The following is a 27238-nucleotide window of genomic DNA, read 5'->3' as shown; positions in this document are numbered from 1 at the left end:
GGAAACATGATCTGGTCTATAAGGAACTCAGAGTGTCACAGAGCCACACCAGAAAGAAACCACATGAAACGACGCATGAAGCCACAGAAGAGAGCGCAGAGCGACGAAGCTAGCTTAGCAGACGACGGCAGAGGAAGCGTTACGTGTGATGGGTGAGTCTGTAGCAGGCGCCTAGGGTGAGGAGGGAACAACACGGGCGGAGGAGGGGGAAGCAGGCGGTACAACCGAGGGAACCACGTGTGCGAATAAGGCCTGAATGAAAGAACACGGATGGTGGAACAGGAGAAAACAGCTCTGAAACTGAGCGTGCACACACAGAAGCACGGGATGCTGCCGCAAACAGGGCCGGGGTCCGAGACGGCTTAGACCCCACTAGACCTGGCAGAAAGCCAGGGACGGAAGCAAAGTGTTTGCTCGGAGGCATCGTGGTGATTAACAGTGCGGGCTTTGGGATCATAGAGCTCTTTGGTTCAGGCTCGTCCAATTCTCAGCCGTATAACCTTGGGAAAGTTACTGAACGCTGGTAAAATTTAGGTTCCTGATCTCAAAAGGGGTAAGATAACTGCCCACCTCTTGTCCAGGCTGTCGGGCAGAACACATGACACCGTGATGTCTAGTGTTGAGTGGAATATCTAGCTCGTAGTGGGTACTTAGTAAGCTGTTTCTAAAGTTATTAAAACGCCACACATTTGCACAGAAAGATGGAAATATGGGTTCCTGTGGACGCTGGAGTAGAAATTCACCTTGAGGTGCCTGGGAGGGTGTAGCATCCAGGGAGACCCATGCCAGGACACAGAAAGGCACTGACTCAGACGGTGTCAAAGCAACCCCAGGGAAAGGCAAGGCATGCAGCCTGGAAGGTACCGGCAGGAAGCATGTTTCTGGATCTAGGACACACAGGTAGACTCATAAAATAACCCAAACACAGGCCTAGAGCCAGAATGTCTGCAAAGAAACTATGCAGTAAACCAAGAGAGGGGAACGCAGGGTATTTTTAATTTTACAACAACCAGAGGATTAAACTGCATTTAAAGATACTCAATTAAGGCTCCAACCTCTTAAAATCATCGAACATTCTACACCAAATTGTGACTACTCTACTAGTTTTGTTTTTGTTTTTATTGACTATTTTTCTGAGAGCAGTTTTAGGTTCACAGTAAATTTGAGAGGAAGGTACAGAGATTTCATAGGTACATTCGGCCCCTGCAGATGTAGAGTCTCCTCCATTATCAACCAGAGAGGTGACTGATTTCAGTCGATGAACCTACACCGACACAGCATTATCACCCAAATCCATAGCACATTAGGGTTCACTCTTGGGGTTGTATATTCTGTGGGTTTGGGCAAGTATCCATCATTATAGTATCATTAAGAGTATTTTCACTGCCCTAAGTTTCCTCTGTGCTCTGTTTATTCATCCTTCCCGCTTCACCTCCCCAGCCCCAACCCTTGGCAACCAGTGATCTTTTTACCGTAGCCACAGTTTTTCCTTTTCCAGAATGTCCTCTAGGTGGAATCATACAGTATGTAGCCTTTTCAGATGGGCTTCTTTCTCTTAGTAACATGCATTTAAGGTTCCTCCACGTTTCTTCATAGTTTGATAGCTCATCTCTTTTTGGCATCGACGTTCCACTGCCTGGATACACCACAGTCTACGTATCCATTCACCTACTGAAGGACATCTTGGTTGCATCCGAGTTTTGGCAATTACGAATACAGCTGCTACAAAGACCCATGTGCAGGTTTCTGTGTGGATGTCTACCTCAGGATAGACACAGGGAGCACACTTGCTGGACTGTATGATGAGAGTATGTTGTTTTGTAAGAAACCACCAAACTGTCTTCTGAACTGGCTGCACCATGTTGCGTTCCCACCAGCATGGATGAGAGTTCCTGTCGCTCCACTTTCTCATCAACGTTTGGTGCTGTCAGTGTTCTGGATTCCCACCATGTTAACGCTGTGTAGTGCTATCTCATTACTGTTTGAATTTGCATTTCCCTGATGACATATGCTTGTCTGCCATCTGTACTCAACGAGTTTCAACTGACAGAGATTCCTTGAAGTGTAACAGAAATACCTGGATAGATACGAAAGAGAAGCTGTGTTTACAGTCACAACATTTTGCTCTCCTTATGACTTTGAGTTTAATGGGATTTGAAAGCAGGTGGACCTTCTGCCAAGAGAAGGACGGCAATAAACTCAGACACCAGGCCAGAGAGGGGCTGCAACACCTGCATGGAGTGAGGGCAGCACCCTGATTTGAAGAGGCTATGACTGCTTCTTGATGCTGTGGACAAGGACAAACCAACAGCCCTACTGAGTCACCAAATACTACAACAACTTTTATTCGGCTCTATCTGAAATCCTGAACTTCGCAGAACACACAAGTCTATGAAACACAAAAGAATATTCACTATTATTGTGAGGAACAATTTGCCTAGAAATAGTAAGCCACATCTCTACTAGAATCTTATTAAAAGGCCAAAGAAGCAAATTCTTGGGTCTTGTAGTCACTGTAGACTCCCTATCAAGCCACTTAAAAAATTGATCCTAGGGGCTTCCCTGGTGGCGCAGTGGTTGGGAGTGTCCCCAAAAAAAAAAAAAAAAAAAAAAAATTGATTCTAACGAGTTCTCCACTGTAGAAAGGTATGCACTTTTGCTATCGCCAGAGCAGCAGGAAGCTCTAAAAGTAACGCTTCTTGAAATTAATTTAGCATACTTATTTCCTCATTATTTTGAAATCTGAAATTGATCATATCAGGGATATTAGAGTGTAAATTTTTTTGAAAAAGAGTTTTATTCCTGGGAAGTGTAACTCAATTGCTTGTGCAAAAGCCAAAATGTGACTTTTTAGAAAAATCATCTCAGAAATGTCTATTTGGAAAATTAGAACTGGATGTCAGAGCTACCTACTCCTAAAATACATCTTTTTTTTTAGATTAAAAAATATGAAGAACCACCAAAATATAAAAATAATGGAACAATATTCAGATGAAATGTATTAGACAATTAAATATTCTTTCACTGCAGCTTATGCATAACATATTCTTTTTTAATATTTATTTCATTTATTATTATTATTTGGGCTGCATCGGGTCTCGGTCGCGGCACACAGGATCTTCGCTGCGGCATGCAAGATCTTTCATGATGGCGCCCGGGCTCTACGTTATGGCACGCAGGCTTCTCTCTAGTTGTGGCGTGCAGGTTTTCTCTCTCTAGTTGTGGCGCGCAGACTCCAGAGTGTGTGGGCTCAGTAGCTGTGATACGTGGGCTTAGCTGCCCTTCGGCATGCTGGATCTTAGTTCCCCGGCCAGGGATTGAACCCATGTCCCCTGCACTGGAAGGCGGATTCTTTACCACTGGACCACCAGGGAAGTCCCACACATAACATATTCTTGTTAAAAAATCACACTGCTTGTCCAAGGTTATCATATTTTAAAGTCTCTCCTGTTTTTTGAGAAACAGAAATATATAATCGCCATTACTCAAGTCATATTAAAAATTCACTGCTCAGGGCTCCCCTGATGGCGCAGTGGTTGAGAGTCTGCCTGCCAATGCAGGGGACACGGGTTCGTGCCCCGGTCCGGGAAGATCCCACATGCCGCGGAGCGGCTAGGCCCGTGAGCCATGGCCACTGAGCCTGCGCGTCCGGAGCCTGTGCTCCGCAACGGAAGAGGCCACAACAGTGAGAGGCCTGCGTACTGCAAAAAAATTTCACTGCTCGTGGTAAATTGTAAAGTGGGTTATTTGAAAGATTTCCTTTCAAGGGGACAGTGGAGGACGGTACACAATCAAGCCCCGCCCCTTCAAGCAGAAAGGCAGAGAAAAGACCTCTGAAGAAAGGCCAAGTGCGGTGGTCAACCCTGCCACCGAGCCCAGGGCTAACGTCAGGGAAATTTTCCGCTACCATATGGTTTTGGGACAGCAACATAGTTCCAAATCCCTATTAGTTTTCTTAAAATGTTGATGGCTTGGATGTCAGAGAGCTAGCTGTGTGTGGGGTTTCCAGGAGTCGGAAGTTGCCAGTTGGTTCTTACATCATATGCTGATTTGAGATCCAAAGGAAGAGCTTCATTAATCTTGTAAACAGGTAGAAGCACAGAGCAAAATACCTCAGTGATGTATAGATGATAACAAGATTAAAGGCACTGATTTATCCTTGGAGAAAAATAACCAAAGTGGTCTGTAAACACTATGAATTGTAAAAGTGTAGAACCTGGCATGGTTATAAAACTTCCCTAGTTCCACGATAACTGCCTAACTTTATCAATCTGTGCATTAACCTGGTACATCGACAACATTGCTTTTGATTAGTAAGCAAAGCTGGTGTCTTGCGGCCATGTGATGCTTGATGGATAGGCGCAACTCAACTCAGCCAGGTGGTTTATGCTCCCTTGAATGCACACAGGAAAATCAGTAGCTGCTTGGTATTATAAAAAGGCACCTCTCTGTTCAGGAGTCCAACTCCATATACAGCTTTTTTTTTTTTTTTTTTTTTTTTTTGCCACGTAGGTGATGCAATGCTCAGAAACCGATACCTTTAGGTAAGAAAAACACACTGAAAGCCTAACGGACTCAGGAAGGCTCAGAGTTTTCTCATTTTGGGGGTGACAACTGAGCTGTCACAGATGAGCATTCTAAGCAGGTGACAAGGGACTTAGCAATTAACGTTCATTGTTATGTGTGCAGTGATCTTCACCCAGCTAATGAGCCAGAATTTTCTAGGACTTCTTAAAATCGCTTCACCGGGTCATCCTTGGTTGGTCTCATAATCCCACTATTCCAGAAAGTGTATCATGAAGCTTTGGACATTTCCGTGTTGTAAGACATTCCGCACTGATCGGATTAACTCAGAACAGACTCTGATGAGCGAGACTGTTTCAGCATCTGTAGTAGAGAGGCGTCAAAACACATTGATTAATTTGAGCAAAACTAGATTTTGATAAGCTCTCCCTACCTCCCTCGTTCTTCCAAGCAGGTATAGTAGGGAGTTGATTCTCTCCAAATACTGAATGAGTCTAAGCTCCTTATTCAGAAGAAATGTCTGGTTTCCATGATGTTTCATTCTGTATTTTCATTTCAGCATGAATATCGCAGCTTACTATGTGTCCTCTCCAAGTGAAACGGAGCAGGACCCTATGGTCCTTCCCCACCATGTCCTCCCCCTGCCTTTTGTCTGTGGAAACACTTTAGCCAAAGAATAAGTTTAATCAGAGAAGTAAGAAAATGCAGAAGCAAAGGAAGACACTCAAAAGAGACCAAACAATAATAATTTAGTCATTAAGCAAAGTCAAGGACCTTTTAGTTCCTCCTCAAGGGCTATAGATCATATTCTGAGCCACATCCTGTGAGCTGTCTTACAGATACGGAAAGCCCCAGCAGGTGGAAGAAGTTCACTGCGTGATGACCAGACCATAGTCATGACATAAGCTGCCACAATTCCGAGAACTGGCCTCAAAGAAATGGAAACAAACCGACCCTGGACTGGAGATTAACTGTACTTAAAACTATCAAGATGACGCTGGTCAAACCACCGATGACCAATTTCAAGATGACGGTCAGAACTGACTGTGCTGTTTCTACATGCAGTCTCCTCCCTCAGCCTATAAAAGCTCTTGCCCACTGATTGTCGGGAGCGGGGGAGGGGGGGCGGAGTCAGCTTTTGGACAGAAGTCCACCCTCCTCCCCAGTTGCCAGCACCCAAAATAAAGCAAACTTTCCTTTCCATCAACCTTGCCTCTTTATTAGCTTTTCAGGGGCGAGCAGCCGGACCCCACTTTCGGTTACACAAGGACGTAATTCTTGATTGATACTCAAGCTCCTTTCTGTTCTGCGGTCAGTTATTAATTCACTCAAGGTTCTTTGTATGTCCAATATGTGTTCATTTCTTTGCTAAGTGCTGGGGATGCAAAGACAAGTACGGCATGGTTTCTGCTCTCCAGTCTAGCACGAGAGAAAGACTTGCAAACAAGTAATTCCAGTACAATGTGCTATGAATCATGATAAAGGAATGTGTGGTGCACTAAGAATACAGAGTAGGGACAGCCAGCATGTCTTGGGAGACTCTGGAAAGAGAACTGGAAGGCACTAAATGTCGCTTTTAATTGACCCCCTCCCTCAGACAATGTCTGGGGAAATTTGCTAACCTTTCTTTTTCAAACTAGGTAATAATAACAGTATGAACTTCTTGGACTCTAAATCCTAACAACAGGAGTTATACTTTTCTTTTTTGAGTAACAGGGGCCCACTGTTTGCCAAGGAGCCATTTGGTACAGCCAAATGCATTTCCAACATCAGGAGTGAGACCACTGCCATTTTGAAATCAAGGAAGGTGTCAGTATAGTTTGCAAAGAGTTTTTCTGAGACTTGTAAATGAAGGAATCTCTAATACGTCAAAATCAATCTCGACTCTCACCTACAGTATACGACAAACAAAACTGAATACTCCAGTCTCCTGGACGACGCATTGCATCTTCAGGGTACCGTTCAATCCCTGGATTCCTCAAGGAGGTAAAGCCATCAATGCTGGGTAACAGGAACACCTACCGTCCTTGGTTTCACTCTGATGGATGTCAATGGAAACATTCCACTTTCCGAGAGCTGCACTTCCGATTGAGTCATCCTAGAATAATAACTCCAATGATGGGGAGACGTGCTTACTATTATCACAGAAACATACCCACATCCACGGATTCATGTGTGTACTGAACACAGACTTCCAGTAAAGCCAGACTACTGGCTGAGAAGTACCTTAGTTATGCTGGGGCATGTATATCCTAGGTTATGCGGACCTTAATGCCAATATCAGATTTGACATTGGCTGAGAAAGTCTCAACCGAGAAGACAGCACCAAAGCCTGTCAGAGCAACTACAGGTCAGACCTCTTGGTCAATGTCAAATTTCCTTTTGGACAGAGGTCTCATAAATGTCGCCATCAGGCATGTCATATCCAGCAGGGTCCATGTTGCCCTGCATGGTGTTAAGAGAACTTGTACCGAGGCAGCTGATAAAGCTGTTGATCTGCTTTCTTTATTTTTTAATATATTTATTTATTTATTTATTTTTGGCTGTGTTGGGTCTTCATTGCTGTGCGCGGGCTTTCTCTAGTTGTGGTGAGCAGGGACTACTCTTCGTTGCGGTGCACGCGCTTTCATTGCGGTGGCTTCTCTTGTTGCGGAGCACAGGCTCTAGGTGCGCGGGCTTCAGGAGTTGTGGCGTGTGGGCTCAGTAGTTGTGGCTCGCAGGCTCTAGAGCACAGGCTCAGTAGTTGTGGCACACGGGCTTAGTTGCTCCGCGGCATGTGGGGTCTTCCCAGACCAGGGCTCGAACCCACGTCCCCTGCATTGGAAGGCGGATTCTTAACCACTGCGCCACCATGGAAGTCACTCTGTTTTCTAACTTTAATTTCCTAAATAACAATTGCTAGCATTCACGAGAAGGTGCTTTCAGGAACCGAAACAGTGATGACATGTTCCCTGCATAAATGAATCAGATGAGATGATGAGACCTCGGTATTGCAAAACTTAGGTGGGTCCCGTGGAAACACAGCATAGTTCTATTTTTAAAGAGCTCTCATTATCATAGCAAAACTAAGAACTTCTCTCAGCTTAAGAATGTCAAGAAGCATCCTGCTTACTTACACGGTGTCCAACACGACTCCAAAGCAACCCCTGAAAGCCCAAGGTGGGCACTATACTCAATTCCCTTTAGAAGGAAAACAGCCTCCCAAAGCCTCGGTTCCTTATCAGCAGGAGATGCTGTAATTTATCATCCCAACCAGGGCACGTGAGAGGGAAAGGGGTGGGCTTATCAGCTGGGTCAATGGGCAACAGGTGTCAGCTGCAACTGTCCTGGGTAAACAAAAAGTTACCCCAGTTGTCAGAAACAAGCTTGTTGGTTCCACTCAGTCATTTCTGCCCCTGACTACACATTAGAATCATCTTTGGAGAAAACAGACATACACAAGCATACACCTATACCTACATATGCATACCCATGTTTACATGCACAAATACATATGCATATACATATACTGAGATGTCTATGCCCTACTACAGACGAATTAAACAAGATTTCTAAAAACGGAGTGAATCTTGGGCATCGACAATTTTTAAAAGCTCCCCCAAGTGATACAAACAAGCAGCTGGGCTGAGAACCACTGAACTGGACACTCTCCAAAGCTTTTCCAGATCTCAAATTCTGGGAGTATAATTCCTGAGAATGAAGTTCCCACCCTTGCTATGGTCAAACTTTTAGTCTCCTTTCTAGAACACAGAATATTTCATACCAGTACGATAATAACCAACACGTATTTATGAAGAGTTTATACTTTACAAACCACTTTCTCAACATCATCTTTTTTTTTTTCCTCACATTAACTCCATGAGAAAGTCAGGTTGGTTATTATTGACTTTCTACAGGTGAGGAAATTGAGGTTTCAAAGATCAAATACACAGGTACCGGGCGTCTTCTACAAGAAGCATAGGGAATAACCATGCCCACATCTTGATCAGCAACGGCAGCAGACAGGAACAGGTGCCTGGGATTCCTGCCACACGGGTCTGAATTCCACTTCTGTCATTTATTAGCTTGATAAGCTGGGGCAAGTTTCTTAACCTCTGCAAATATCACGTCTAAAATTAAAATAATGCCAATGCTCTTGTTCTGTAGCGCTGTGGGAAGTACTGCGTGGGAGTTACATGGCAGACCTTAGCCCCATGTCAAAGAAACAGTAACAACTGTATCATTGCTTTTGTTGCTGTTACTGTTACTCCTCGTCCTCTTCACCCTCCTTTTACTGCTATAACTATTACTATTACTACTACTACTGCTAGAACTAATAACAATCATCCCTGCTATAGGCAGAGTCACTGGCCCTGCAAAGAGACAACCTTAATCACAGGAAAACCCTTTGAGCTAATCTTTACCCTCTTCCCACATACTCTGCCCCCAAACCAAAAGGAAACATGAGTATTCTTCAAATGAGACACTCTGTGAAATCAGACACCCCCAGCTATGTAACAATGTTGAACTCTGGAAGTCTTTGGTATACACAGCAAACTGTCAGACTCTAGACAGATGCTCAGCTGGATTTAGAAACCAGGGTGAGAGCAGCCTTGCAGATGTGCTACGCGAATGTGCCTTCAAGGCAGAACCTATTGGGTTGGCCAAAAAGGTTTGGGTTCTTCCGTAACATCTTACAGAAGACACCTAACGAACTTCTTGGCCAACCAAATATTTATCAGCTGCAAGGAGCACACTTAGCTGGCAGCCTCCAGTGGCAGCCCCCTGGGGTCTGCTCCCGTGTTTAAATGGAAGCCCCACACTCCGGGCGGAAGCCCCAAGCCTTTCCCCATTGATGGAGTATGGTCATCAGTACGAGGGTCTGGCCATTTCTGCCCAGTGCCTTGCTACTCCAGGGCCATCCTTGCACCGGAGCTGCCGCTGGACCAGGAATGCAGTCTGTGGTTCTTTGTCCTCCATCCCCCCTTTCACAGTATCCGATTACACTGTGGTATAAGGACCTTCTGGTGAAAAATAACACAAAGCACCCCCATACATGTCTAACAACCCTGTCGAGGACGGTGGGGTGGTACCCTATACAACTGAGAAACCATGAAAACAATACAAAACGTTTTGTTCCAAAATTGTATTATTTCATGACTTTCTAAGAGGTTATTTGGAAAGCTCTATGGAGTTATAAAGTATGTCTGACCTGTCTCTCTAATGAAGTGCCTACAACATGAGGCTTAAAAAGAAGTGATTATGGATCATGTTCTATTCATGTCATCTTTGTTTTGCAAATTAAATTTGTTATGCCACGTGAGCTCGAAGATATGAATCTTTTAATAATGCCAGATCTATAAATTGCAAGAAAAATGAATGAGAATTTTAAAATGCATTCAGTTTCAAGGAATTGGATTTCTTGAGGATATATTTTTCACCTACAGAGAAAAGGTATTCTAAATTACTGTGTTTCCATTTTAACCATGTTATTTCATTCTCATTTTGGTAATTCATATTTTTCAACATAAGGAAAACATTAAAAACAAGCAAAAGCTAAATGGTAAACTATTTTAAAATACTAGTTGGACCTAGTAATCTAAATGTTCTTAACGTTAATATTACTATGGTTAAGGATAATAACAATAAAATAGTTACCATGTGACAAAAGGTATTCTATACTCTTTGCATGTATTAATCCATTTGGCTTCAGAAACATTTTACATTTTAAGTATAATCATTACCTTCTTATACACATTGACAAACACTTTATAGGTTATTTGATCTGGTAAATTACATATTTTTAATGTTAGTACTGTTATGGTTGAAGATAATAATTAGGCAATAGTTAAACAGTTCTTACTATGTAACAAACAAAGTTCTAGGCTCTCACATATATTAACTCATTTAGCCTCATACACATTCTATAATTTAGGTGTAATCATTACCCATGATGTATGAATTAAGGAACTGAAAAACAGAGAGGTTAAGTAACCTCCCCAAGGTCACACAGCTACATGTGGTACACCCTGGATTTGAACCAAACAGTCTGCATGAACCAGGAAAAGAAATGCCGACTCACCTTAAGCCACATCAATTTAACTTTCAGTCTGTGTGTCTGTATATAAATGCACATGCAAACTGAGTAATTTTAAATCAAACTGATTTGACTTCAACAAGTGCATCTGAATTTTAAAATCCAAACAAGTATGGTCTTTGTCAGACTACTCACCCTGAATATCCGAGGCATGTTCAGTGTGCTTTGGCAGCCGCCTCTCTTGTTCAAATGAGTCTCTCACCTCGCGGAAGAGCTCCTGCAAGTGATGAAACGAATCAGCAAGCTCCACAAGAAAAGCCAGCTCAGCACTCAGACCTGTCTGGCTCTAGGCCAGAACCAGAATTGTCCAGTTGTGCATCAATCATTTTGCCAGACCTCTTGCACAGTCAATCATCAGTAAATAGTCATTAAGTACCTAGTGTATGCCGTTCCCTCAGCTAAATCCCAGAGCTTTTAAAAGGTAAGTATGACTCTACTGAACCAGCAGTATTCACAGAAAAAGAATCCAATTTATGTCAAACATTTATCTTTTGCCCCTCTACGGGATAGTCAGTAAAATACCCTAAACTTTTGAACACGATTCCAAAAAAAAAGAGCTGCCTGCCTTTTCTGTGACTATGATGCAGTCCTGATCATGTACTTTTTTCCAGTTTTACTGAGATAGAATTGACATAGAGCACTGTGTAAGTTTTAAGATGTAGAACATAATGGTCTGACTTACACACATCATGAAATGATGACAGTATGTGTAGTGAAGACGCATCATCTCATATATTAGATACATTAAAGAAACAGAAAAAATATGCATTTTTTCCTTGTGATGAGAACTCAGGATCTATTCTCTTAACGATTTCATATAAAATGTGCAGCAGTGTTAATTATCTTTATTATGTTGTACATTACATGCCTATTACTTATCTTACAACTGCAAGTTTGTACCTTTCCACTGCCTTCACCTCATTCCCCCTCTTGCCACCCCCCACCTCATAATCACAAATCTGATTTTTTTGTTTTTTTTTTTTTTTTTTTTTTTTTTTTGCAAGTTAAGTTTTATTTGGGGCGAAATGAGGACTGCATCCCAGGAGACACTGTTTCAGATAGCTCTGAGAAACTGCTCCGAAGAGGCAAGGGGGGAGCCAGGCAGTTTTGCAACAAAGGGCAGGTAGTCTGAATGTCATAAGATTATTGTTAATTAATGAAAACCAGACATCTCAAGTTAAAGAATTTAGCGCTCTTCTATGTATGGGAAGATGCAAGAGTCTGGGCTCACTGAAATCCTTCCTTTGATATGCACCTTAGCTATCTGGGGCCAGTATCCTGTGTTTTCATATCCTGAGTTTCCTCAGGGCTCACCGCGGGGAGTGGCTGCAGTCTGATGGCTGCTAGATGGCAGGTATTCTTTCCTTCCTGAGTTCCCTCAGGGCTCACCCTCTCACCTGGCTGCAATCACTGATGACTGTGACATCCTTTGTTTACTGATATGGCAGGAAATATCCGATTTCTCAAATCGTCCTCTTGGTCAGGAATTCGACCAATACTTGGGAGACATGCATGACCAAATTTAGTCCCATGGTGCTGGGAGGCTCATCCCAGATCAGGAGAAAACTCTTGTTGATATGCCATTCCAGGTGCTAATTTCCGGATTAGGCCCTGTTGATAATTAAAGATTCTCTGGATCCTCTGTTATGATCCAGGAAATGTTCTCCCTTATTGCTTCTTCCCATACCTAGAACCACATTATTACAATTATTTTATAAGAGTCATAAATGTGGTCTATTTCCTCAAGATGTTTAGTCATCAACAATTTTGTTGGAGACCTGGTTACACACTGGGTACTGTTTAAGAGACAACAATCTTATAAAATAGACAGGATGTAAGTAATGCAGCTAGTAACACTGACAAAGCCATAGTGTAGCAGGGAGACATAAAGCACAAACAATTTGGAAACAAAGAACAAATTAAAACACTGATTAGTATAACCAGTTGTAATCCAGTTGCAATAAACCATCAAGTCCACAGGAGAGCCAGCTGGAGAAGCCAAATTCTGGCAAGTCTGAACTCTTTTTCTATGAGTCTGTTTGTTCTTGAAGTATAATTGACCTTCAACACTATGCTAGTTCCTGTTACACAACGCAGTGATGTGATACTTCTATACATTTCAAAATGATCACCATGATTTGTCTGGTTACCATCTGTCACCACACCAAGATATTATATAATTACTGACTCTCTGATGAACGCACTTTTAAACTCTTTACCCATACTGTGAAATTCCACTGGCAGGATACAGATCAGGAGTCATGCTGCTTTAACATGTGACCTGACCCCAGGGACAGGGTTAGGCAGGATTCCACATCACTGGTGCCACCTTAATTTAACGCTTACACTCCTGTCTTGCAATGGCTGGTGTCATTTTGCTCCCTCATTAGACTAGCCTACCTGCCTCATTCATTATTATATCCACGGGCCTGTGAAAATGCCAACACACAGAGCACTCACAGGTGAATATTGCTGAAAAAATACATTCATAGATTAAGGAGACAGTTAATAAACTCTCAACAAGACTGTGTGGAATAAAACTTACTTCAAAGTATGAGTTCTGACGGGTGTTAAAAAAATCTATCATATTACTTTATAGACAGCCTTGCTCTTCGTGCATTTAATACTTCTAGCACTGACACCCATGGCCTGTTTTAATTTTTAAATTTAGTAAGACACAAGTTCAGACAGCATTGTTAAAGCTGTTGGGAAGACATCATTTAGGTGGTGAAAAAGCCTAGCAAATAATCAAACATTGATATCTAATATAATCTTTCTTCTCTTTATATCATTCACAAAGGGACACTATTATGCATTAAAATGATTTCACAAGTCTAGGTTATTGATAAGATGTCTGGAAGCAAGATATGCAAACAGGAGTCTTACATACATTTAATATTAGGTCACTGACTATATCATCAATTAAGTTATTGGCAGTTACTGGGTTAGATGATCTCATATTGATGGCTTTTTATATAATGTTTCATACTAAGTTTGAGATAGAAATCTCTAGAAAGTAAGTTATACATTACATGTACCTATGTGTGTTGGGAATATACATCATACATATTAATTTTACAAGGGTAGTCATTACTTTATCTAAATTTGTATTTGTTTGTATCCTTTACATTTTCTATGAAGAATATGTGTTTCTTTAGAAATAAGACAAATATTTTATTTCTTAAGAAACTAAACTCTTACAGGAGTAGAAGTAACTCACACTTCTTTTGTGAAATAATGATTCCCCCTTGAGTGTGCGTGTGTATATCCATATACAAACATAGTTCAAAAGCCTATTTTCACGACCTAGAAGTTACATTAGCAATAGCTCTAATTATGAGAGCTCATTAATAGGAAATTATACTAGTTAATATAGAAATTATACTTTTTTTTTTTTTTTTTTGCGGTAGGGGGTACGCGGGCCTGTCACTGTTGTGGCCGCTCCCGTTGCGGAGCACAGGCTCCGGACGCGCAGGCTCAGTGGCCATGGCTCACGGGCCCAGCCGCTCCGCGGCATGTGGGATCTTCCTGGACCGGGGCACGAACCCGTGTCCCCTGCATCGGCAGGTGGACTCTCAACCACTGCGCCACCAGGGAAGCCCCTGGAAATTATACTTATTTTTTAAATTTAGTTTTCCTCACTAAAAAAATGAGTTCATAAAGTAGACTCTAAGTAACGGCTATTTAGAACCTCAATGAACATTTTAGATACAAATAAACACAGGAACAGTCTGAACAAGTAACATACTCTATAGCCATGTGACTTTTATTCAGGACAGAACCTAATTCATCTACCTTTAAATCAACCAGTACTCTATAAAGGTGAAGGAGGCAAGAGATGAGAGGGACAGAAATGACCATATTAATCTCAGCTTTCTTTTTTTTTTTAACATCTTTATTGGAGTATAAATGCTCTACAATGGAGTGTTAGTTTCTGCTTTATAACAAAGTGAATCAGTTATACATATACATATGTCCCCATAACTCTTCCCTCTTCTTCTTTTGAATGTTTACATATTTGATTTTATATCGGGATTTCGGTCATGTCTCAAGGAAGGCACACAGAGCATGTGTGCCCTTTGATGCATGTGTAGACTCAAGCGGATGATAACTGGGTCTGAAAGCTGACTGCCTTCTCTTTGGAGGTGATGTGGGGAATGATAAAGCACAGGCAAGGGAGAGCCCGCTGGTTTCTAACTGGACTAGGGCCATGTTAAAGTGAGACCTCCCTGGCACTCCCAACCCTGGGAATTGGGGCTTCTCTCTGCCATTTACATCCTTCTGGGATCTGCGGTGTCTCACTCACATCAGCCAGCAGGGGGCAGCCTGTAGACAGTTATAGAAAACAATAAACTCGGACCATGTGAGGAAACCTATTTTCACATATGGGTCAGTTCCATCTGGCATTACGTTTGTGGGATTTTGCACGTCATCTTGCAGGATGCAGCCCCACTCTTCTGAAAGTCACTCCGTAACTAAAGGCAAACATTTCTGAGAATCTGCTGTGCTTAACTGCTACTATTCCTTTAATCGAGTTCCTTGGATAAAATCAAGGATCAGAAGTTGTCTCAACACTTTGAGAGCAGCCAATGAATAACCGGGGGGAAGGGAAACTATAAGATAGTGATAACAGTCTCTCAACAACGTGCACTAAAACAACCGCAGTTTACTACTTCCCAGTAAAACAGCTAAGGGTACAGCTTTGCCCTCTGACGAACCTGGGTCTCTTTCCTTTGCTCCCTCTATTTGGCCAGGTAATCTGGGAAAAGTGCTTCAGCGTGTGTGAGGCCACTTTCTCTACCTGCTTCAGAGCATTTATTGTGGAGATGGAGATGAGGAACATAACACAATTAGCAAAGGCTCTGGCACACAGTATGGGCTCTGTAACTATTACCTGATTACTATTAATTATGATTATTCTTCATGCACAGGACATTTAATCCAGTGCAAAGGTGCAGCAGAAAGTGTCAGGAGTATCTGTCCAGCCCACGAGCCTCCAGGCCTTGGCGCCCATCCCTCGCCATTCCTCATTGCTTGGACCAGGGATGGATCCTGATACACATCTGGCCAATCATATATTCTCTCTACCGGACACGCAGCCTAGAGGGAAAGGGAGGCTATTCTTTGTGCCGTTTGGCTGAACTGAGGGGCTCCCACATTTGGTCACATGCACCTTGAGAAGCAGAGAGAGCAGATCTCCTGACAGGAAGGGAAATAAAAGAGATGCTGCATTAGAATCCACAAGACCCTGGCATTCCACATTTGCAGCAACACGGATGGACCTGGATGGAGACTGTCATACTGAGAGAAGTAAGTCAGACAGAGAAAGACAAATATCATATGATGTCGCTTATATGTGGAATCTAAAGAAACAGTACAAATGAACCTATTTACAAAACAGAATTTGAGTCACAGAAGTAGAAAACTAACTTATGGTTACCAGCGGGGAAGCGGTGGGGGGGGGCGGGTGACGGAGGGATAAATTGGAAGATTGGGATTGACATATACACACTACTTTATATAAAATAGATAACTAATAAGGACCTACTGTATAGTGCATGGAACTCTACTCAATACTCTGTAATGACCTACATAGGAAAAGAATCTAAAAAAGAGTGGATATATGTATATGTATAACTGATTCACTTCACTGTACACCTGAAACTAACACAACATTGTAAATCAACCAAACTCCAATAAAAATTAATTTTAATTAAAATGTTAAAAAAAAAAGACCCTGGCAATCCAAAGCAGAAGCATGGTTTCCGCAAGCTTTCCCCTTTTTAGTGCCCATCCCCTCTAGACTTCCATCGTTCCTTGGGTTCTGTATTCTAACAATAATTTTCTTTACCCACATATGATGATTTCTGTTTTTTTCTCTCAGCAACCAAGGGAGTCTTAACTAAGGCAACAAATCTCAAAAACAGAATTTTTTTAAATAGTTCATTATTTTATAAGTAGAACCCAATAATCAAGACAGACTCATTTCAGGCGTAGCAAAATATTTCTTTTCTCCCCTTTTCCTCCAAGATGATATCTGGGTATACGGAAGAGTATTTCCGAGCAGGGCTAGCTAGATGGGCCCCATGCTCAGAAGGCTCTCACACCTGGTTTACTGCTCTGCTGTCACCATCTTGAAATTCTTAATAATTTTACCTCTGAGCTTGCGTTTTACAAGTGAAGTCCGATGGGACAGTAAAGCATACACACAAATGAGCAGCAAGGATGCATGCGATGTGCATTTCTGCTTTCCCTTGCCACCGCTCTCTTGCATAGGGCCTGCGGTGCCCATGAACAGGCACAGAATTCCAGTGGACCCGCAACGTGTAGGAGACACCCAGTCTCACAGCCAGCACAAGGTAAGCACGCCACACCCGGAACTGAGCCGGCAGGGGTGCTGCCAGCCTCAAGAGGACACGTTATTCATCCCCACCACAACTTCCTACAAATGCAGAAAGAAGGCACAAGGGTACTAAGAAACACAAATGACCAAGAGAGAACCCTATTACTCCCTTTCTTCCTGAGGTCACTTCCCTGTATTGGCCAATCTCTTAACCTGGAAGCGATGACATAGAAGAAAAGTGAAAGAGTAACTCTAGTTGTTTTCCTTGCAGTCCGTGCACATTGGTCAGGTGGAGAATGACCAACGTGGACTGGTCAACAGGCTGTGCAGAATCTTCTAGACCTCCTGATGACCAGGCTGAGGCTTATTTTAGCACTGGCTTTCTATGTGGGCACCTCCATCGCCCAAACCTGCAACATGGCTCTAGTGTCATGGTGGCCAAATTGAGAACTTCTCAAGAACAGTGGTCCTCAGCCCTGGCTACACCTTAGATTCACCTGGGAGCTGTGTCTTCCTGATGATAATATTGATGTCCAGGCTCCATCCTACACACATCAAAAGGAGCAGAATTTAGACACTGTACTGGTGTACCACAGTTCCCAAGGCTATGTCTGCAGAAACAGGCAGGGCGATCTTTGTCTACAAACCCCAACATACAGACGTGAGAAGTGGGGGATTAGCACGCTGATTTTCTACCTCAACACCCCTCCTTCCCTCACTCAGCCGTGCCGGGGGTGGGATGGGTTTTCCCCCTTTGCTTAGGCAGGGACTTGCCCTAAGTCGTAACCTGAGTCTTCTTCATCCACAGGTAGCCAATCCCAATCAACAGTCCTCGTGCCATCACAGCACCTGACGTGGACGCCCTAGGCAAAGAGGCTGCACCAAAGCTTCAGGCATGAACAGCGCTGCCTCGTGTGAACAAACAGGAAAGGGAAGAGACCCCCAAGCCTGAGACGCGAGAACTTCCATGTTTAACGGTTTGCTGCAGGACGAGCCTCTAAAGTTCCTGGGGTGACGGTGCAGCTGGACAGGATCACTGCTGCCTTCACTTAGCAATGTCTTTATGACAACGATCGTCGTGAACGCCCCGCGAGCGGACATCTCCTTTTGAACATCTCGGGGGACAGTAGAGCAAAGCAGTCAAGGAATGAATCCCGCTGAGCCAACGATCAGGCATGCGATCTCACTTTGTCTCTTTGTGCCTCATTCAGCCATCGTTGCCACGTGAGCGCCACCATCGGTCGCCCCACAGGGTTCTTAGGGACGTTGAATGTGCATTGGCGCGGGCAAGGCCCCTGGAGGGGACAAACACCAAAGACCACGCAAGTGCACGTTCAACAAGCAGCAGCGAATGCAAATTTGGCGTTGCTCCACGCCTTTGAGCACAGAAACAGAAACCAAATAAAAAGCACGCCCAGAGAGCCTTTGCGCTGCAGAAAGTATCAGTCACTTGCCACTCTAACATAGAAAGTATAGGGGAAAAAAAAAAAGGCCTAAGTCAAATGTCAAGAAAAATGTATAACTAATAGAAATGCCTCTGATTTCAACAATTACGCGTCAACATCTGATGAAAACACACCTCGGGTGGGTGGCCCATACAAGTGGGGTCACTGAAATGAAGTCTACGTGGTTACGGGATCCTTCTCACTCAATATTAAGCAAAAACGTTACTTTAGTTTCTTTGCTAACTGAAGGAAAATAACCTTTACACTCATCTGTGTTCACAGAATGCTGAAATGAAGTTAACTTATATTTTAAATATTATCTTGTGAATGCTTCTGTACCCTACAGAATCCAAATTTTTTCCATAATACAACTGGGAAAATGGGGTCATGTTGGTGATGAGCTGATTTTCTAAAACTTGGAGTATATGAGAAAAGTGAATTAAAAATAAAATTTGGAGTATATGTGCATGAAAAAACAGGAAAATTAAATTGCAGAATTACAAAGACCTTTTGGAGAGCCCTGACCTTACAATTTTACTTTTCCAGCTGTTTTTTAAGTGCAACGTGGCCATGCAGCTACTCCAAGGACTCTGTTAGGAAAAGTTTACTTGCTGACAATGGCCCTTCAAAAGCATGCTAAGAGTGCAGTCGTGCTCCCTCAAGGGGAGAGAGTGAATAAAATACGGGAAAGAAAGTTTGGCGCTTAAAATGACAGCTTAAATAGGGCTCTCTGGCTTCACTGTGGGGATTCAGAAATACAGAACTAATGTTAGGCTGGAGGTAGACTTCCCCAAGCAAGGAATGCTGTTGAAATGACTTTGAACTTGCCATCTCTTTTATTCACAGAGAATGAATTCTGTGTGTTCATTCTTTTAAATATATCTGCCTACTGGGAAATAGCACAGTTCATCAGAACTTGGGATTTTTTTACCCCCCCCCAGGAAAAACAGAATCAGTCCATACGATTCAAGAAGTACGGCTCCAAAATACTACCACATTCTAACAGTCACTACTCTGCCGCTAGTTTTCTGAGAATTCAAGCCCTAACAGAAGATTCTGAAATTACAGCTGTCTTTTCCATGTCAGCCTGGGTCCTTTCAAACTTTCACTTTGACCTCCATTTCAGACTTCTAACCAATTTTACCCATTCATTTTGTAGCTTTGTGAATAGGGAATGTTTCTGTGTATAGTTTGCTATAACGCATCACTTTTGTCTTAGAAATTCTGTGAAGATGTAAAGAATGATTTTGAAAGTTTATGTCAGTGGTATATTTCTTATGGTTTTAAAATCAAGTATGAAATACATTAGTGGACACTCACTAAATGGTGACTCTACTCTCTTCCCAAATGGTCAGAAGTAAGGGATGATGGGAGGACCTTTGAGATCACTTCCCACTCTACAAAATGCTTTTGGTAGAAGGGCATCGTCTTTATTGTCACAGCTGTTAAAAACAAACATTTATTTAGCCTCTACTTCTCTGACCCTATGTGTAGGATAAGAACCTTGGGAGCACTCCAAGAACCACAGCTCCCTACATGGAAATTTATCACAGGGAAACATTTGCATCCATTTACACCGATTTGGTGAGCAAGTCTTGTACCATCTCTAATATCCAAAATAGCTCATATAATTCAAAAAAGACAAACAAAACTACTGATTAATTCAATGGTGAACATTTATGCCAAGCAGCATGTACTGTTCACCTAAACATACCTAAAATCGCAACCAACTTTTCAACGCCCCCAACATCACAGTCGTGTTCTTATTTGTTTGGGGAAATGCTCGCCAGATGAATACGTATCATGAAGTTTTATACATCGAAAAGACTGAATTTCCCTGTCTTATATAGAGATTATAGCTGCATTTTTGCTTGTTTAACTCAACAAATATTTATCAGGTACTGCAGTGGATGTGTTGGTTTAGGCTTGCCCAGCTGACTCCATCTGGACTTGGCAATGCTTCCCTTCATTCTGTCCATCGTCTGCAGTACTCGCTCCCCCGTTCATGGGCTCACATCACTGTATCACCATTTGCTGTTCACGCTGACTCTTCCAGGGACACGCATGCGACAAAAATAGAACCAGCAGGAGTCTTTTTCTAAGTTTGAGAGGTGGGTAGTAAAAGAACTTTTCCGCGGATATGCTGAGAGTCTGTGAGGCTGCCAGCAGCCTCCTGGGGATGTCCGGACTGCAGAATGAAACTAAGATGAGAAATACAGGACATGGCACAATGGTGGCCTTCCAGCACCCACTGCATGCTTGATCCAGCCATCTCTACAGTCAGTCCTACCTCTAAACGTCCCCATATTTGATATTTATCCATTTTGGCTGCGCTGGGTCTTAGCTGCGGCACTCGGGATCTTCGTTGCGGCATGTTTCGTTGCGGTATGTGCAGCATACGAACTCTTAGTTGCGGCACGCATGTGGGATCTAGTTCCCTGACCAGGGATCGAACCCAGTACCCCTGCATTGGGAGCATGGAGTCTTACCCACGAGGGACGTCCCTAAACCTCCCGATATTTGAACTAGCACATTCTTTTTGCTTAAGCCAGTTAGATATCTGAAACATACACTCAAGATTCTCAACTCATATAAACATTTAGCTACCTTCTAGATGCCGGCAAAAACTAAGAAGTAGAGACTTTCCCTGGTGGCGCAGTGGTTAAGAATCCACCTGCCAATGCAGGGGACAAGGGTTCGAGCTCTGGTCTGGGAAGATCCCACACGCCGCGGAACAGCTAAGCCCGTGCACCACAACTACTGAGGCTGCGCTCTAGAGCCCGTGAGACACAACTACTGAGCCCAAGTGCCACGACTACTGCAGCCCGCGCGCCTAGAGCCTGTGCTCCGCAACAAGAGAAATCACCGCAACGAGAAGCCCGCGCACCACAACGAAGAGTAGCCCCCGCCAGCCGCAACTAGAGAAAGCCCGTGTGCAGCAACAAAGACCCAACGCAGCCAAAAACAAACAAATAAATAAATAAAATCCAAGAAGTACAAGACAGTTCCTGCTCCAAATCAACTCTGAACGCAGAAGGTGGAGGCAACCGCATTCCTAACCAGAATGAAAGGTGAAAAATACTATCGCAATGCCTCAAGCATGGTAACAAAGAGAAGGGTGTGGTTAATATTGACAGAAGGTGTTTGAATTTAATCCAAAGGGACATACTGAGACAAACGAGTTTTTTAGGCCCAGAAGAATAAGTAGAACTTAATAGAGTAGAAAAATGTGAAAGTACATTCCAGTAAGAAAAAACAGTGAACTAAAAATGGACAGTTTATCCACTAAGATTTTTTTCTTTAAATTTTCTAATGCCTACTCCAGTCCTTGTCATATAGACACTAAAGTATATTTAAAGAGTGAACAAAGGCATGAATACAATTGATTAGATACATGATTTATCTGGAGTTAGGACCCCGGTCAATGACATGACCCCCTTCTATAACACTGTTCCTAATGGAAATTATGCTCTCTTCACAATAACCTACTTTATGACACAGCTTCCAGGAAAAGGAGTAATCAGAGTGACTTACTGCTGTAATTGATAAATGCAGAAAGGGTAGCTTGAGTTAATTGCTACACTTGCTTTTTTTCTTTTTTCTTTTCCAGATGCAAACAAGTTTCCTAAATGTTATAAATTTATACATCACATTTATTAAACACTTTTACCACTTTTTAGTAAAATTATAAATGCCTAAATGTGAAGACCAATTACAAATTCTGACCAAAGAAAGGACTGAAGGAGTAACAAGTTTCTGCGACCCGTCAAGGGCCAAAGAGCACGATCCTGGGCACATAATAAGAACTTACTAGCTCATTAATTCACTTCTGAACCACTGTAGGGGAGGAAGGTCTGTCAGCATCGTTGTAAAAGTTATATGAGATAATGGGTACAAAGGACTGGCATGGAATGGGCCCTCAACAGGTGTCATAATTATTAATAATAAGCTTCCAGCAAATAGGAGTAGATGCAGAAACAAAATACACCAGAATTCTTATTTTCTCCCTTTGAAGTGAGGTGATTAGATAACTGGATGTTTTGGCAATTAGGCTGTTTCTTTTGATGACAGCATCAGTAATGATGAGATCCTGTACTCCAAATTAAAACAGAGTAGTGTTTTGGGGAATCTGATGAAGCACACGGCACCAAAGCTGACATCCTGTTTATCACTCAGTGCTATCACTTGTTTGACACGGATATTATTTCCCCAATAATCCCCTCCAGGAAGATAATTATCTGAAGGGTAAGGAGAAGGACTATTCCCGACCATCTATACCAATTGTGGACCACAAGCGGCCAGGTCAAGGGCAGAGCTGTTTAGCAACAAAGAAAACAGGGCAGAGAGAATACAGATTTTCTTTTATTGGGCTTTTAAAAATATCCAGGACTCCTCTGTCAGGCATTTGGTATCCCACTCCCACCATCACTTCACAACACCAACACCTGGCTACCAAAGATCTAAAACCCCCTTTGTATAAAAGATATCTCTTAAGTATGAACATTTTGAAAGCTTCTCTGCTCTATCTCACACTCATGCAGAATATCAACTGAAAGCACTGTACTTAAGTAATTCTAATACAATAACAGAAACACTCAGAAAATCTTTCCACCTTGATCTCTCAGTTCAGTGTATATTACATTTGGAACCTTTCACATATTAAATTAAAACAAAGCTTATACATACAGGTTACATTTTTTTAATGTTTTTTCTAATAGAAATAGCTTGATAGTTAGCTTCTATGCCATGTTAAGATGATCTATAGTGTACACTTTCAGATGTCTCCAATCTCAAGTAAATTATACTTCTTAAGGACGCCTAGCTTTGAATTGTTTTCAAATGTCACCAGTCTGGTTACATACATACATTTGCATATATATGTACATATATAACAGAAAATATATTACATATATAATTCATATACTTTTTGAAAAAAGTATTCTTCCATTTAGAAGAGAGTCACCCAAGGGACTTCCCTGGCGGTCCAGTGGTTAACACTCCACGCTCCCAATGCAGGGGGCACAGGTTCGATCCCTGGTCTGGGAACTAAGATTCGGCATGCTGCACAGTGCGGCCAGAAAATCAAATGAAAAAGTAAATAAATGAACATAATCACAAAAGTACCATCACAGCTCTATGCAAGAAGAGTCACCCAGTTTTACTTCAAGTTGTTGGTTCTTCTAGCGTATTTCTAACAGAGAGAAAACAGGTGCAATGGAAAAGGCCCTTACATTAGTGAGATCTGTTTAGCTTGCAAGATTTAGAAACTCGGTTCTAACTCACTTAAGAAAACAAAGAGCAAAGGGTGGGTGCGGTGTGGGAGTGAGCCAGGGATGGTCGCAGTTGCATCCCCAGGCTCAAGAAATGCCATCACACCTACTGGGCCAGCTTCTCTCCCTCTCTCAGCCCCGACTCCCTCTAAACTGCCTTTATTCCCGGGCTGCCCCTCCACACGGTGGCCTTCGCGACGCCTCCTTAGAGAAAACAACAACCTGTGGGAAGGCATGGAGCCTCCTCTGTGGCTTCACGTGGGACGCTCTACTCCACGACTGCAGAACTGCCTTGCTCAGAATTCTACGGTGGTCTCAAAACAAGGGAATGCTTCAGCAAGGCACAGAGGGTGTGGTGACCCGAGCTATCACCTTGAGGCCCCTGCGGCAAAGGGCGCTGCTGTGTGTGCCAACGGTGTGGCCACAACCCTCTGAAATTAAAGGCTGTGCATCTAACCTTTAAAGTGCATCAAGTTCAGCTTGCAGGGCTCTGGGAGGGGGTGACAGGGGTGAGGAGTTCGTACACGGAGGGAGCGTATGGGTGTCGCGGGGAACGATGGCATGTGCCCCACAGAGCTGTTCACCTGTACTAAGATGCCAAGGTTGGAAAATAAATGCCACCTCGTGGACAGTAGACTGGAACACGAGATTACACTCAGACACTTTGCGATAAGGCTCAGTCCTTGGGGCCGAGGTGTGGCAAGCATCCCTTATCCCTCCCTTACCCCATACCTTTCTCTCTTTAGGAGAATACATGATCAAATCTTGCGGGAGGAAGCTGGGGATGTGGAAAGCCTTGGGCACTTTGTTTCTGTGCCAGCTGCTCTCGTAGGTACCTCCCAGAGCTAAGGGTTTGCTGCCCCCCAGCTCAGTGTGGACATGCACAGCACCCGTGTGTGGCTTTGTACGAGCACACGATCACGCCTCTGCAATTACACATTGACTGTCTCCCTACCCTCTAGGCTCTAGATGAGGAAGAACTGAATTCCTGTCAACTTTGTGTGCCCTGAACCAGCACTGTGTTTGTTAAACAATGGATACTTAAATGTTCGATAAATGGCTAGAAAATAAACCAGTTCAAAACTAAATTACGGGGCTTCACTGGTGGCGTGCAGTAGTTAAGAATCCACCTGCCAACGCAGAGGACACGGGTTCAAGCCCTGGTCCGGGAAGATCCCAAGTGCCACGGGGCAACTAAGCCCGTGAGCCATAACTACGGAGCCCGCGAGCCACAACTACTGAAGCCCGCATGCCTAGAGCCCATGCTCCACAAGAGAAGCCACCGCAATGAGAAGCCCGTGCGCCGCAACGAACACCCAATGCAGCCAAAGATAAATAAATAAAAATAAATAAATTTATAAAAGAAAAAAAAACTATAAATTACTAAGGAAAAAAGAGAGGCAAAACCAGGCAAAAGATTTACTGAAAAATGTTCTGAAAAGGCAATTAAATTGCTATATACTCACATCACAAGAGTAATTTGCTTAAATCCAACAATCAAAACAAATATTTGTTAAACACACACTATGTGCCAAGTGCCATGCATGGAGCTGAGATTATAAAGACAAATGTGAATGAATCTGATATTCTTCCTTACCTTAGGAAACGGAACCTTTTAATTAGTTGCATTGTGGGTATGACATGGGGTAGAAGGGAGAAAGGAGAGAGTTAAAAAAAAAAAGAGTTTAAATTGTTAAGAATTACATTATGGAGCTCTGTGGACACTTTTCCTGTGACCCTTAAATTTGGCGGGATCTCACTCACCGGCAGGGGTGGTAATAACAGCTGATCTCATCTTTCCTTTAAGCAAAGGATCCCAAAGCCGTGGTGTGCGTCCTGCCTGCCCCAGCGACAAATTTCTCACCCGTCTTCTGAATCAACCTGCTGGCAGTGCCCCAAAGCAGGAAAGAGGTGGCCCTGCCACCACTGCAAATTCTGGCTCTGTGGACCTTGTCTCTCCTTAAATTTTCGATGCCACCGCATCACTTTAAACCAGACCACCCCAGGAGTCAGACCGGGGCTTTGCAAACTTTAGTGTGCAGAGCAATGCCTGGGGATTCTGTTAAAATGCAGACTCTGCTTCAAGAGATCTGAGGCCTGGGATTCTTCCTTTCTAATAAGTTTCCTGGAGGACGCTCTCTTGGGAAGACCACACCCTACCAGAGAGTTAGAAGGCAACGGAAGGATGCAAGAATGAACAGCTTGGGCTTCCCTGGTGGCGCAGTGGTTGAGAATCCGCCTGCCGATGCAGGGGACACGGGTTCGTGCCCCGGTCCGGGAAGATCCCACATGCCGCGGCGCGGCTGGGCCCGTGAGCCATGGCCGCTGAGCTTGTGCGTCCCGAGCCTGTGCTCCGCAACGGGAGAGGCCACAACAGTGAGAGGCCCGCAAACCGCAAAAAAAAAAAAAAAAGAATGAACAGCTTGTCCTTCTATATTTCCTGGATATACACACACTTGCCCTTCCCGTGAGTAAATTCGAATAGTAGTAAACAATTCAGAGTAATGCAGCTGTGCTATGCATAGGCATTAGGGTGCCTGCAGAAGCAGCTGTCTCAGAAGTCTACTTACAAGAATAAACACGAGATCTCTTCCTTAGTCATGACATCCAGGGTTCTTGCTTACAGAAAGTGTTGTGGGCCAGAGCCCAGGTCACTAGCATCCCAAATGAGGGAGAAAGAAAAAAGGCCAAGGTAAAGGCCATCTGGGGAGCTCCCACCCACTCCCTCTCCTGCTTAAGGTAGAGACACGCGATTTTCGGATTCTTTTCTGTACTTCAGTGAGCGTAAATCTGTCCTTTAACAAGGGGGCCTGGTGAACCCTCAACCAGAAACTCTGCAATTCCTTAATCCTTGTTAGGATTAGATAGGGAAGACACTGTTGAGGGAGAGAAGGAATTGTCAGTCCTTTGAATCCGGGAGGGAATGCAAGCCAAGTGGGCCACCTTAGAAAGCTGCTTCTCAGATCTACCCAGAGCCACTGGTGCTACCAGACGACACAGGTTGGTCTGCTGAAGCCCTGCTATGCAGCATGAACGTTACGATTTAGCACCAACTCGGATTTTACCATCCCATTTTGCAGAGAAGTCACCTGGGAAGCTCAGAGAGGTCATATAACCCACCCAAGGCCACACAGCTTAAGGCGGGCTAAGGATGTGAACGCTGCCCAAAGCCATAGTGCGAACTTTCCAACAATGCTTAAGGAAATATCTGAGGTAGTCTTCCAAAAGCTGCGGGGCATTCAATCCCTACGTAGCCCCTAGACCCCGCCCTTACACGGACAGCTGGACCGCCCCGAGGCTGAGGCGGGAGGGAAACCACTGCCGGGGAGCAGCCGCCAAGAAGGCCAAGCACTTCCGGTGCACAGAAAATGAGGGTCGTTCAGGGTCAGCAGACTTGCAGGTGAGGGCCGGCCCGCACGTGGCGCATAGGGACTAAAATACATCCCGAGGTATCCAAAGACAGTATGACTCGAGACGAGAAAGTCTTATCCCTTACCCGCCCTAGGGGACACCAAGGTCAAGCGGCCGAGGGCGCGCCGCCATGCCGAGTCCAGCGGTTTAACTGGAGCAGGCGGAGCCT

At 43.6% G+C, this 27238-nt stretch overlaps 1 long non-coding RNA gene across 2 annotated transcripts; it reads right to left on the bottom strand.

Annotated features, from left to right (window-relative positions):
• Nucleotides 1–1120: 1120 nt before the first annotated feature.
• On the bottom strand, nucleotides 1121–27213 carry LOC112407113 (uncharacterized). 2 transcript variants are annotated; one of them, XR_003004680.1, is made up of 3 exons: nucleotides 27155–27213; nucleotides 10736–10817; nucleotides 1121–2077 (listed from the first exon to the last, which is right to left on the bottom strand). It is a non-coding gene; the product is annotated as an uncharacterized LOC112407113 (long non-coding RNA). The 2 variants fall into 2 exon arrangements; XR_003004679.1 differs by lacking the exon at nucleotides 1121–2077 and adding an exon at nucleotides 7368–7475.
• Between the last annotated feature and the right edge of the window lie 25 nt (nucleotides 27214–27238).

This window comes from Neophocaena asiaeorientalis, unplaced genomic scaffold, assembly GCF_003031525.2.
Source record: "Neophocaena asiaeorientalis asiaeorientalis breed wild unplaced genomic scaffold, Neophocaena_asiaeorientalis_V1.1 scaffold69, whole genome shotgun sequence".
Taxonomy (NCBI): Eukaryota; Metazoa; Chordata; class Mammalia; order Artiodactyla; family Phocoenidae; genus Neophocaena; species Neophocaena asiaeorientalis.
The sequence above is the reverse complement of the archived record's forward strand: the minus strand, read 5'-3'. Positions and strand labels throughout refer to the sequence as shown.